The sequence below is a fragment of the Cricetulus griseus genome, chromosome 4, assembly GCF_003668045.3.
Source record: "Cricetulus griseus strain 17A/GY chromosome 4, alternate assembly CriGri-PICRH-1.0, whole genome shotgun sequence".
Lineage (NCBI taxonomy): Eukaryota > Metazoa > Chordata > Mammalia > Rodentia > Cricetidae > Cricetulus > Cricetulus griseus.
In genome coordinates, this window is record NC_048597.1 from 17,275,712 (window position 1) to 17,288,950 (window position 13,239).

The 13,239-nt window shown below is 38.6% G+C and overlaps 1 long non-coding RNA gene across 1 annotated transcript; it reads right to left on the reverse strand.

Annotated features, from left to right (window-relative positions):
• Positions 1 to 3,653: 3,653 nt before the first annotated feature.
• Positions 3,654 to 7,291, reverse strand: LOC113831253. Its single transcript, XR_003484780.2, has 2 exons — positions 6,750 to 7,291; positions 3,654 to 4,358 (listed from the first exon to the last, which is right to left on the reverse strand). It is a non-coding gene; the product is annotated as an uncharacterized LOC113831253 (long non-coding RNA).
• Between the last annotated feature and the right edge of the window lie 5,948 nt (positions 7,292 to 13,239).

Consider the following 13,239-nt stretch of genomic DNA (forward strand, 5'->3'; position numbering starts at 1 on the left):
AAACAAACGCTGTCTAATTGGACTTAAAGTCCACTGACAAGATGGAAATTATGCCCAGTATTCAAAACAGAACCAGTACCCCAGAGGCTGCTGAGGACATTGTTCTTGGAAAAGAATCCATTACTACTTTGTGGCATAATTCCTTAGTGCGTTCTAAATTAGACTCACAGATAATTGTCGTTGTCACCCCTAATCACAGAAGTCTCTCTTTATAGCAAGTGGAGACCATCACAGAAAACCTTATTGAATAGGCTAACAGATCCTGAGTGAGGATCCCTGCTCCAATGGCTACATTTCCATCCCTTTTCTGTATCTATAGCTCAGGGTGAATCTTAGAGGAGGAGATTGCAAGAGCCCAGAATACCAGGAAGTTAACTGTGAAACATGATCTCCTAGAAATGGCTGCACAAACAAGACCAGGACAATGGCAATATCAATGGCCATGTGAACATGGAAGGGTGAAAATGTAGCTATGTCCTAACTCTAGCTTGACAAAGAACTACAGACAACTAATGACTGCTGGGAAAAGAGAATTAGCCTCTCCTAGAATGAGCATCCTGATTGGTTATCTAATGCAATGTTGTTAGTCTTGAAACCATATACACACAAAGGAAAAAAAAAAGCAGGCTCAGAAGGTTGTATTAATTTGTACATACACATATGTGCACACACATATGTTACAATAATAAAGAAAAAGGACTACCAATCAGCCATTCAAACATTAATTGACTGGTGCACAATATGGTATGCCATATTAAAACTAGAAAGTCCTATCTTCTGTTTTTACAGTGCAGATTCAGTGTATCTCTAGGTAGGTTGTACTCAGGTTTGTCTTTGTATCTGAGTCTCCAATTGTATAGGGGCAAAGTGTGCACCCTATCAGATACAATGGAGGAGGCTTTCTTACTTCAAGTGAACAGTAAGTATCTTGGAAGGCTAGGATATTGGAAAACCAATGGCCATGAAATCTATCCCAAATCAGTGGCTTACAGATCCTTCATATTATGAACTAGAAGAATGAATTTCAATGGGCTTTAGAAAGAATTTTATTATAAGTTCACAGGCATCAAGCAGAAGAACTCCTGTTTACCAAAAGCCAGTCCCAATAATTGGGTTACTGCTGAGGGTTGTTGTCTAGGAACTCAAGGTTTTTCTGAGTTGACACATGGAAGATGAGCTGGTCAGTCCCATGTTCTACCCACGAGGCACCCATGTGCCTCCATCCTAAGTAGCACTGTAGTTCAGTCACAGCCCCATGGATTGCTTCCAGGCAACTGAATAAAATGAGAAGCTGAATAAACAAAATGCTAACAAGAAATCAGACCAGGAAGGGAAGCCCCTAAGCACTACTGGTGTTTATGGCCTCTTGTGAGTTTCTGGTTGTGACCTAGGACAAGAATCAAATTCCCTGTCTTTAAACTACCTAGCCAGTTCTCACTACCTTGCTATATAAAATTTTGCATCTATTGGAGAGATTACAGGTGTGTGGCAGAATGAACGTGTCACTGGATTCAACACATAATTTTTTAAGGCAAAACAAAAAAAAAGCTTTGATTCATTAAGTTACATTGTTTACAATTGTTTTGATTTCTGCCAACAGCATCATTCATGGGAAAAAGGGAAGATGTGATAGCTTGCTGATTTCTTTGTTTTAATTTCTGATGAATTGCTACATCTCTTTCATTCTTTTATTCAAGGCTTAGGATGAATGTGCCAACTAATGGGCAGTAAATCAGGACAAAAACAATCCTGGTATTTCCAACCAGATAATGAAAAAAAGGAAAAGACATCATCTCTGTAATAATAAAGATATTTTAGAAAAAAACTACATGTAAAATTAGAATCCTTTGGCTGAATTTACGTGAAAAAAGGTGGGATTGCATCAGGACGATTTAAGCATGTGAATTGTATTAAAAAAGAAAATCAGTCAAACTGGCTTAAGTACAAAAAGGTAGCCATATTGATGTAGCCTTAAAATGGGATTTACTTACAGGACCAGAGGTGAAAGGTTACTCATAGGAACACAGGTGATTAAAAAGCATTGGGATTACTAAAAATCCCACCCCACCATAGGTAACAAGTGGCAAAACCTGGATCTTCAGAGCTCTCTGCAACTTGCAAGGGAGGGCAGTAGTAGGAGATGCACGCTCCTTTTCCTTGAAATTGTTTCAGCTTGTGTAAACTTGGGAAGGGACCTTGTGAATCTTGTGGGTTTTTTTAAAAAAGCCTTCTAAGTTTTGTTTACTTCCTGGGCCTTGTATGTTTACTTACCTCTGTAACTTTATGAACGTCTCACCTTCCAGCATAGAATGTTTCCATTTAGAGGAAGTCAGGCATGTAACTGCTATGGATTAGACAAAGCTTACACAGGTTATAGAATTTTGAGGACTGCACAGCCTTTGGCTGAATGGAGGTGGGAAACAGGGTGAAAATTTGATGAATGAGTGTGTAAGAATAGGGAGGAAACAAACCCTGACAGGTGGCAGTCACAGTTCTAGCATAGTCTTTCCAGGCAGACGCCCTTTGAGTTTTATCTTCTCCATGTTGAAACCAAGGGCTTGTAAGCCTATGTTTTGTTTTTCAATATTTTTTTCTGTATCTTTTGAGAATGTTATTTATGTATGCAAATCATTTTGATAATATCCATTCCCTCATTTCCCTCCTCCAACTCCTCTTGTAACCCATCCCCCCTCCCAATTTCATGTTCTCCTCCTCCTCGTTTTTTTCCCACTGAATCCATCAGTGCTGCCCATTTATACTTGGGTATGGTAGCCACTGGAGCACAGGTAACCTACCAGTGACCACACCTCCAAAGGAAAATGACTCATCCACCCATACCAAGACTGTGATTTCTAATGTTTGGCTCAGTTGCTAGGAGTAAATTGTTTCTTCTTTTAGACTGAGCTGACATTTATGATGCCTAACTTTCCTCTGCACACTTGTCCATTTTCCCCACTCTGCTGCAAACTGAAGCTCTAGACAATGTAATGTGAAGATCATTTTCTTAGGAAAGAAAATAGACCAGGGCAGCAGTGGTGCCTGCCTTTAATCTCAGAGGTAGGTAGATCTCTGTGAGTTCGAAACCACTCTGGTCTACAAAGTGAGGGCTGTCCTGTCACACAGAGGAAGCTTTTCTTGAAAAACAAAACAAAACAAACAAACAAACAAAAAACAAAAACAGAAATGTAATGTAGTATAAAATATATATTCAGTAAGACATTGGTACAGTGTGCTACATACTTAACTATGTGTCATCATTTTCTTATTGCCTATCTTAGTCTAGATTAGGCCTTTTAAATGAATGCATGTCTCTGTCCTCATGGTTCTAGGGTGGGGAGTTCCAAGGTCAAGGATCTTTCTGGTCTGGTGAAGAAGCCCAATCTGCTTCCAATACTGAATTCTGTATTCTCATGTGTCATGCTACTTAAAGTCAACTTTCTGATACATTAGAGGTTAGGCTTAATGAATATTTGTCTAGCCAGTTTTCTTTTTTGCCCTTTCATATAAAAAGTCAGTTATGAATATTATCACATGCATTTTTATTTTCCAATGCAACATCCTGTCTAGAGCTACGAAGGGTCTAAGATTCTATGCTATGTGGAAGGTAAGATATTAGACTCTTCTTTGGTAAATATTATCTCAGGATACAGACTGTTGGATCAGAGGATAGTTTATTGTTCACAGAGTATCAACAATATAACATATCAGAATAATTTTTGGGAGGCCACGTTGAACTGGTCAATATGGGGAAACTTATCAAAATCCTAGAAGAAAGGAGGTTTTCATGGCCTCTCTCTATTGATACACACTTTCTTCCAAAGGCCATTGAAATAAACTGAGTAAACAAATTGAATTTTACAAAAAATGGAGTGTCTTTCTGAAAGAATCTTAATAATATCTTGGGTTGGGGAAATGAAGGTCATAGATTCACAAAATTTTGGAGCTTGGATTTTTGGTGGGTATTTCAATAATGAGGTCTAGTTGGGACTGGGGAATGTAGCCAATATAATAGTTTAGGAATAGTGGATACAGCAAGGTGAAGGTTTTTCAGTAAATCTTGACAATTAACAACCTTTTGGGAAGCAAGCAATTCACCCCCTTGAGGTACTCATTGTTCTCAGGAGGAGGTACTTGCTCATGAGCATTTGGGGAACTAATTAAATAGCATGGAATTTCAGATTGTTGCAGTTATTTTACTGGGTAAATTTTCCCTACAATAGGAAGAGCACATTCCTGTTGACTGTCCTTGTTCTTGATCCCATTAACATTTGAATGTGTAGCTGTAGCTCATTTGTTTTCATAAGATGTCAGTTTGTGAATCTGAAGATTTCATCTTATTCATTAAGTGGAAGAAATACCTGTGCAGGAAAGACAAAGAAGTAACATGAAAAGTTGTGGTATGGGCAAAGTATGGGATGAAAGCAAGGGTGTAATGGCAGCCATTACCAACCTGTGAGGTAAACAGTAAGAAAGACAGAGCTCATGCATGGGATAAGCATCCGATCCAGAGCAGGTGGGATTACATAGTGCAGCTGGTGGGCAACAGGCCAAGATGGGCACAGATTTACAGGTAATAAAAGGCCCTAGGACCCGCTGAGTACATGTACTTTAATAAAGAACTTGTCTAGCTTTTGTTGTAGCTTCTTGGCATGGATTTCATGAGTGGCAGTAATATCTTTATTATAATAATATGGTGGTTAGCACCCTGGCAGTTTTATAATTTTAGGAGAGCATTGTTCACAAGAACTCAAGGGAGAGCAGAGAGGATTGATCTTCACCTGGCCACCAGTGACTGGCTCAACCTTGACTATGTAAGTGAACACTTTTTATATTCTTCCTCTCTCCCTTCTTCCCTCTCTCCCTCCTTCCTTTCCTTCTTTCCTTTCCTTTCTTCCATTTTTTGAGTGTGTGTGTGTGTGTGTGTGTGTGTGTGTGTGTGTGTGTGTGATAGTCTTCACATGGAGGGCAGAAGACAACAGGTGGAAGCTTGTTCTCTAGTTCAACCATACAGATGGCAGCGATCAGACTCAGGTCAGTCTTGGCAGCAAGTGTCTTTACCAGCTAAACGATCTCTCTACCTCCCCTCCCCCAGTGTAAATGCATTCTTTAGAAAATGTTGAGAACTGAAAGCCATTTGGAGCTTTCTGGCTAGTAAAGACACAGGATGCTAGTGATACTGATGTGGTAAGGGCTTTCTTAGAACAAAGAAGCAGTATCAGTACAAGTGCACACTACGGCATTACTGTGTCCTCAGTATCATGGCACTCCCATCTTACCCCTATAGCCTTGATGTCTTAATACCATGCCATCACTATGGAATTTGTGTAGCCTGAGTGCCAGAGCTCTATAGACACAAAATACCCAGTAAAATGTATGCTATTATATTAGGGAACACAAAGGCTAAAATTCTACACGAGGCAAAGCTCCACTGTGCTAATGGATATCAGCCTTTGGATAGAAATCTACTGAGCGAATGCTGGCACAAATAAAATTGCTTCCTGGCAATATGTCTTACTGTCCTCTCTCCCTTACTAAGGATGACATTACACCGACTCCATGGCACATAACACAAAACTGAATTCACTACTTTAAGTCTCTTAATTTGTCTGCTACCCTTGTTATAAGACTGTAATAAAAAGGCTAGTACTTTCTTGCCTTTGTGATTTGCTCTAGTGTATCATTCTGGATGAGTAGCCAGTGGTTGGCTGTGTGGGTGACCTGGGTACCCCAGCTTCTAATATCTGGTACTGGTTTCTAAGGAGAGCAGCTTTGTGCTTCAACGAGTCCCCAAACTGATGGAGTTTAATGCTGCCTTGGTGTCATAACTGAATGGTAGTACAGCAACTAGTATTAGACCCCTGAGACAGAAACAGGGTGATATGCCATGGGTAAAGAAGTAACTTCCACAGGGTAAAGAGGAGGAATACTTCCAGCTATGTTTGTTGGGAAGATATAAGATGAAGAATCTGGTAAAAACTGGCAAAAACACGGTTCATAAAGAAAAGAGAAATCTAAACACTTTAAAAAATAGCTTTCTATTATAGATTAAAAAACAAAACCCAGCTGGGTATGTCAGTGCACGTCTATAATCACAGCACTGCTATAGAAGCAGGAGAGTCATAAGTTTAAGGTCATTTTTGGTCACATGATGAGTTCAAAGCAAATCTTGGATATATACTGAGATCAAGTCACGAACAAATCAAAACGAAACTAAAATAAACACACCAAAAGTCAGAGAATCTCTTATTTCCTTCCAAATTATTACAATGCGTAAATTTAGAAACATGATTTTTCTTTAAAAAATGACCATTTCATTTCTTTCTCTTAAAATGCCTAGTTCGATGTTCCAGTCGTGTATAGCCTTAATTACAAAACCAATACTAAGGATGGGTTTTAAGTAGAACAAGAACACTCCAATGATTTACATAATCCCCCCAGGTTTTTTGCTGCTAATGGAGAAAGAGATATGTATTCAAAAATCCTAGCAGCAAACTGAGAGCAGCTTCAATCACTGGAGGGATTCCACTGCTCTTAGACCTGGAGCTATATAAAACGTTATCTCCCTAGCTAATTGAAATAAAGTAATACTGAAATTGCTAGAGGTGAAATGTCCAAATTGCACACTTAGCTGCTGAAATCATATCAGCAGTGTTTGAGTCTTCCTTCAGATTTGTTTTTGTTTCTATAAAATGGAGAAACACCAGCTGTCAAGACAGAAAAAAAAAGAATAAAAGATGAATGTTACCAACCTTTTTGCTTCCACACCCTTTTAGAAGATGTGTAGAAATTGAAGAACATTTTATAACCACCCTTGTCATTAGCACAAAAGCCCCAGGAAGCACTGCATAAAAACGTCTTTGTTGGCTCTTCTGTATGTGTCTCTCTTCGTGAAAATGGTTTCAAACAGACATCCAAGTTATTTTCCAGTAGACCAGGACTTGTCAATGACTTCTTTATCCTTGAGTTGCATTATGGGAAGTCTTCTCCAGAAAAGGTCCCCATACCTTTATAATTTCATGCGTGTTCATCAGAATTGCTGCCCATTCCTGGAGAAGAGTCACAGTTCATGCAAAGGAAATGGGAGGGAGATAGGTGTGGGTAAGAAATGAGATGGGTGAGGGTAAGAAATGGCAAAAAATATTCGCTGAAGAAGGACATAGCTCTTAAAATGTTTGAAGAATAAACACAAAATTGTTCTGTGCTTTTTCTGGGGAGTTGTGAAAAGACATGTATTCACCCTAGGTCCTGCGCCAATGACAGAGAAAGGATTCTACCCAGGCCTAGCTTGTTTATCCAATGAGGCTATTGGGGTTGCTTACAGAGTATGGATGACTCAAAGACAGCTAGCTAGCTGTGTCACGGAAAGGCTTGCCCTGGGTGATGACTCTTGGGAGTTGCATCTCTAGAGTTTTCTGCTTAACCCTGCAGGCAGCTCCACTAGAGAGAGAGTCTAATTTCCTGAGAAATTGTTCACTGCTTTCACAACCTCTGATGGGGCCTGGCAGATGGCAGAGTTTGCAAGCTTCCTGACCTGTTGAAATTCACCAGTTTTCTTAGTCTTACAGGCTTCGCCCTCCCTTCAGGAGGTGTATTTCAGTCCAGAAGAAAACAAAATGCCATTAAACCGTGTTTTTCACCAGTTGCTGATTTTCCCTAATACCATTATTATATTAAAGGTGGGAAATGGTGACTTCATGATTATCTCATTTATTTCTTCATTGATTTGGCGATCTTCTTTGGGGAAGTTCTTCCCCTGCTCCAGCTTCTGTTTGTCTCTCACGGCCAGATGAACTAGAGTTGTCAGGTTTATGAGACATCACTGTTATTATTTATTTTGATATCTTCTTAGTTGGTGTCTCAATCTTTTCCTCAGGGTCACTGTGATGTAACTGCCTATAACTTTGTAGTTTCACACATCTTAGTCAGAATTGCTGCCCATCCCAAGAGAAATGTACCAGGTTGAGTTCATGCAAAAGAAATGGGAGGAAGATATTTCTGGAAGGCAGCTAAGAAAGATTAAAACAAGAAATGGTCTTTCTGTTACTGTATGTTACTGGATTATATACACAGAATAACAATATGCATATCTGTTGGTCTGGCTGACTATTGAAAATAATTTGAGATTCATTACTGTATAATACCTATCAATAGAACATTAATTTCTATTGATTACTAGTCTGTTATTTTGATATATTGGTTTGTATATGCATTGTCAGCAGTGGGCATCTGGCTTTTTTTTGGCTCTTAGAAAAGAGCCAAAAAAATAAAGAAATAAAGTTGCTAAGAACATTCATGTGCAAGTCTTTGTGTGAATATATTTTTAAATGTCTTAGGCAAATATTTAGAGTCCTCCCCACCCCCACGTGTGTTTTGGAATTTCTGTCAGTGAATCAGATGGCTGTAAGTACTTGGGCTTGTTTTGGAGTATTTTATTTTTATTCTTTGAAATACATGTTTACTTTGTGCCAGTCTTGCAGCATTTCTGTTAATATAGCTTTGCAATATAGGTTGAAGGCAGGGGACCTCTAGAGCTGTTGCATCATTTCCAGGGTTGCTTTGGCTGTTCAGGATCGTTTGTGTTTCTGTATGTACTTGATTTCTTTTCTGTTGACTTGAAGAATGCCACTGGAATCTTGATATTTGTCTTTTACTTTTGCCAACATGGCACTTTTATAAGACTCCATAGATCCACAAAGAAGGACACATTTCCATCTTCTAATGAGCTTTTTAAACTTCTTTCTTCACTGATTTATAATTTTTATTGCAGAAGTCTTTAATGCCCAAGGTTAAGTTTATGCCAAAGCACTTGGTGGAGCTTTTGTTTGTGTGTGTATAAAAGGTACTTTGTTTTTTATAGATTCTTTTGGAGCTCATAAGAATCATTTCTTAACAATGTTTTCAAGAGCATTTCCTTTTTATTTTGATGAAGTAAAATCATTTTTTATTCACTGGGGTTTTCACTGAGTATACAAGAATATTGCTTAATTCAAAGTCATTCATTTTTTAAAAAAGTGTTTTGCTATGATATTTCATTGCTGTGGATTTAAATTATGTTTCTGGATCATTTCGGTTTAATTTTTGTATACAGCATGAGCTCCAGATCAAAGTCCATAGCTTGCAAATAAACATTTAATTCTCTTAGCATCAGTTTTGAAAGACCTTTAACTTTATTCTCACATCTTTCTCAGAGCTTATTGCCCATGCAGGTGAGTTCTTATCCATGGGCTCTTTCTGTTTGTTCCATTGATTTGCAATCTCTGTTTTCATGGTGAGATAGTATTATCTTGATTACTGTGGCTTTGTAAATGGTCATTGCGTTCTACATTGTCCTTTTGAAAACTTTGTTCACTATTTTATTTTAAATTTTTTTCTGTAATATAAGCAGAAAAATTAACACTTTTTGTATTATCAAGACCCATTTTCACTTTGTATTGAAACCCATAGTGCATCGTTATTAACCAATCACAAATACTGCACAGTAGAAGAACCTCCATAACTTCACTATGAATTTTCCTTCTTACTAAGAGGCGATATGGTTCTGTTATCTTTTGGCTTTTTGAAAGCTGCCATTCTTATTGGGGTGAGGTGATATTTTATTGTGGTTTTAATGTTCGTTTTTCTTGTTATTAGCGAAGATGAAAATTTATTCATATACATGTCAGCTATTTGTCTTCTTTTGGATAATGTCTCCTTAAATCTATCTCCAATTGATGTTTTATTTACATGTATTCCTGGGTTTCTGTGTGTATGCCAAATATCTGTGGCCTACTGAAGAGGCCAGAAGATGGTGTGAATGTTTTTTGTAGCTAGTTTTATAGGTGGTTGTCAGCTACCTGATGAGGATGCTGGAAACTCAACTAGGGTTTTCTGTAAGAGCAGCAGGCTTTCTTAAACACTTAGCCATCTCTCTAGCCCCATCATCACCAATTACTAAACTAGGTTAGTCCTTACTTGTTTTCTTTTATCTTTCTTTAATTTACAGGTTTTTTTTTGTATATTCTGGATATGACCATCTTATCTGGTGCATAGTATACCATTATCTTCCATTCTGTAGATTATCTCTTCACTTGATTATTTCATTTGCTGTGCAGAAACTTCTTTGTACCATCTTGTTTTGCTTTTTGCTTCCTGCAGTTTTGAGGTCTTTTTCTCCAAGTTCATGTTCATTCCAACTGTGTAACTATTTCCTCTAAATTGAAGCATCCCCTCCTGTAGGGAAGAGAGAAGCTTAAGTAAGAAACTTACCAGGTTCTGGAAGCTGAGATCACAAAATTCACAAGGCCTCTCCCCAGGGCTGTAAGAGTAGCAAACAATCCATAGTGAGAAGACTTGGATGGATTTACCTGCAAGTTGGGCAGGCAGTCCTAGGGATGTAACATTTTATACATTGTCACTCATACTGGCAGTGGGATTTTTCAGTGTAAAAGCTGCCATTGATTGGGTCATCCATGTTTCTATAAGTAGCTCCATGTATGCCATGGCTCACTAAGCTAGAATTGTGTTGAGTCATGCTTTTTGTCTGTCATTGGTGACTTACCGAGGTCAACAGACCCTGGTTCCTACAGTCATTACAATAGCCAGACTGTTTCAGCTTCATTCTGTTTTGGTAATTTCATGACTTCAGGTTGTACATTTAAGTTCTTTAGGCAATTTGAAGTGATGTCTGTAACTGGTGCTTTAGATAAAGTGTTAACTTAATTGTTTTCCATATGGATATTTGTTTTGATTATTTTAATTATTTAGAATTTCCTCAAAACTTTAAGGGGCAGTTTATAAATTTACTCCAAAACCTAAACTTTTTATTAGGATTATATTGAACCACAGATAAATTTGAGTAGAACTTTAATTTCAACATGTTTTCTTCTGACCCAAGAACAGAATACACTTCTATTTATGCCTTCCTTAAATTTTCATAGCATTTAAAAATAAATTCTTCCATGGTAAATCATATTTTTAATCACTATTATTTAAGCATTTCATGTATTTTGATGCTCTTATAAGTGATATTTCTAAAGAGCTCTATTTCTGCCTGTTGTATTAGATTTTCCGAGACTGAATATAAGATATGCATGTCTAGCCGGGCGTTGGTGGTGCACGCCTTTAATCCCAGCACTCAGGAGGCAGAGGCAGGTGGATCTCTGTGAGTTCGAGACTAGCCTGGTCTACAAGAGCTAGTTCCAGGACAGCCTCAAAAGCCACAGAAAAACCCTATCTTGAAAAACCAAAAAAAAAAAAAAAAAAAAAGATGTGCATGTCTGACAGCACTTCACTATTCAGCCTCGTTATTAATTCCCAAAGATTATTTATTAGATATAAAAACTCAGTGTATGCATTTTTAATAGATATTCTACACAAAAGGGCAAGTTGTTAACGGCAGCTTCCTTCCTTTCCAATCTAGACAGCTTTTTATCCTTTTTTCTTAGCTAATTGTCATGGTTAGACACTCCTCTACAAGTTTGAATAGAAGAAGAGGGAGTGGATAGTCTGGCTAGATTTTGTCAACTTGCACGAACCTGGAACCAGCTGGGAAGAGGAAACCTTAACTGGGGGAATTGTTAGACCACGTGGTTCTTAGGACGCTGGAACTGATTTTGGGAGCAGTTGGAAGTTTGTGCGAGAGAAGGCCCATGCTGTTCTAAGCCTTGCTTAATGGAGAATTTGAGTGCCATTTTTGGGAGGCAAGAATGGTGATAGAAAAACGGACAGCAAAGACCATACTCATGAGGTTTCAGATGGGAAGACGCCATTTCCAGAATTTTACATGCTGGAAAAGAATTGGTGTGCATTTTGCCTGTTTCCTCAAAATTGAATGAGATTGAATTTAAAAGGAATATGCCAATTAACTTAGTGAGGGAAATTTCAAGGTAACTTAATATTCAGTGTTTGGCATGGTTACTTTAATTGAAATTGGCTAGGCTCACAGTGAGAATACACACACACACACACACACACACACACACACAGTATAATGTGTGAAAAACATTGATTTTGTACAAGAAAGGAACATGAGTTATGAGGCCAGAGGGTTGTGGCTCATGCCTTTAATCTCAGCACTCAGGAGGCAGAGGCAGGGGGATCTCAGTGAGTTCGAGACCATCCTGGTCTACAGAGCTACACAGAGAAACCCTGTCTCAAAAAATAAAACAAAACAAAAAAACAAAACAAAAAACCCAAAGAAAACCCAAACAAATAAACAAAACAACAGAAAATAAAGAAAGGAGCAAGAATTCATGAAAAGTGGTGGACAGAGATGAAAACTGTTGAGTGGGTCAGTGACAGACGATGTACACAGAGGACAGTTGGAAAGGTGTTTTGAAAACCATTTTGTGCTTGAGATACCATCTATTAGAGGATTCAAGGTGTAAAATTACAAAGTCATTTGAAAACTTTATTTTCATTTTAAAATTTTTATCATTTTACATACCAACCACTGTAACGGTAAATCTTTCTACCACCACCCAAGTTCCACCCACTCCCGCCTTAGGGCCCCAAGTAACACACAGAGACTTATGTTAGGTTCAATGCTGCTGGCCAATGACAAAGATTTCTTATTTGCTAGCTCTGTCTTAAGTATTACCCATAACTATTAATCTATATATTTTATAAACTTATCTTATTGAGGACACTGGCAGAATGTGTCCAGTCTTCCTGGGATCACATGGCAGCTACAGAGCAGAAAGCAGTAGGAAGAGAGCAACTTCCTGCTTGTCCCTGCTTATATTCTGAGTCTGCCTGCTATGTCACTTCTTGACTGGCTCACAAGACTTTCCTATATTTCCCAGAATCCTCCTCAACTCCTAGTCCCACCTATTTTGCTTTCCTATTGGCCAACAGTGCTTTATTTATTAACCAATAAGACAAACATATACACAGAAGGACGTCCCCATCAAACCACTGTCTGTCCCCCCATTCCTCCTCCATCTACTTCTCAGAAAAGGTAAGGGCTCCCATGGGGAGTCAACAAAGCCTGACATATCAAGTTGAGGCAGGACCAAACTGCTCCCACCCCCATCAAGGCTGAGCAAATCATCCCAACTTAGGGAATGGGCTCCAAAAAAGCCAGCTCAGCTCATGCACCATGGATAGATCTTGGTCCCACTGTCAGGGCCCCACAACAACTGTCTGTACCAAGCCATGCAACAATTATCATCACATGCAGAGGGCCTAGTTCGGTCCCATGCAGGCTCCCCAGCTGTCGGTCCAGTGTCGGTAAGTTCCCATGAGCTCAAGTCAGCTATC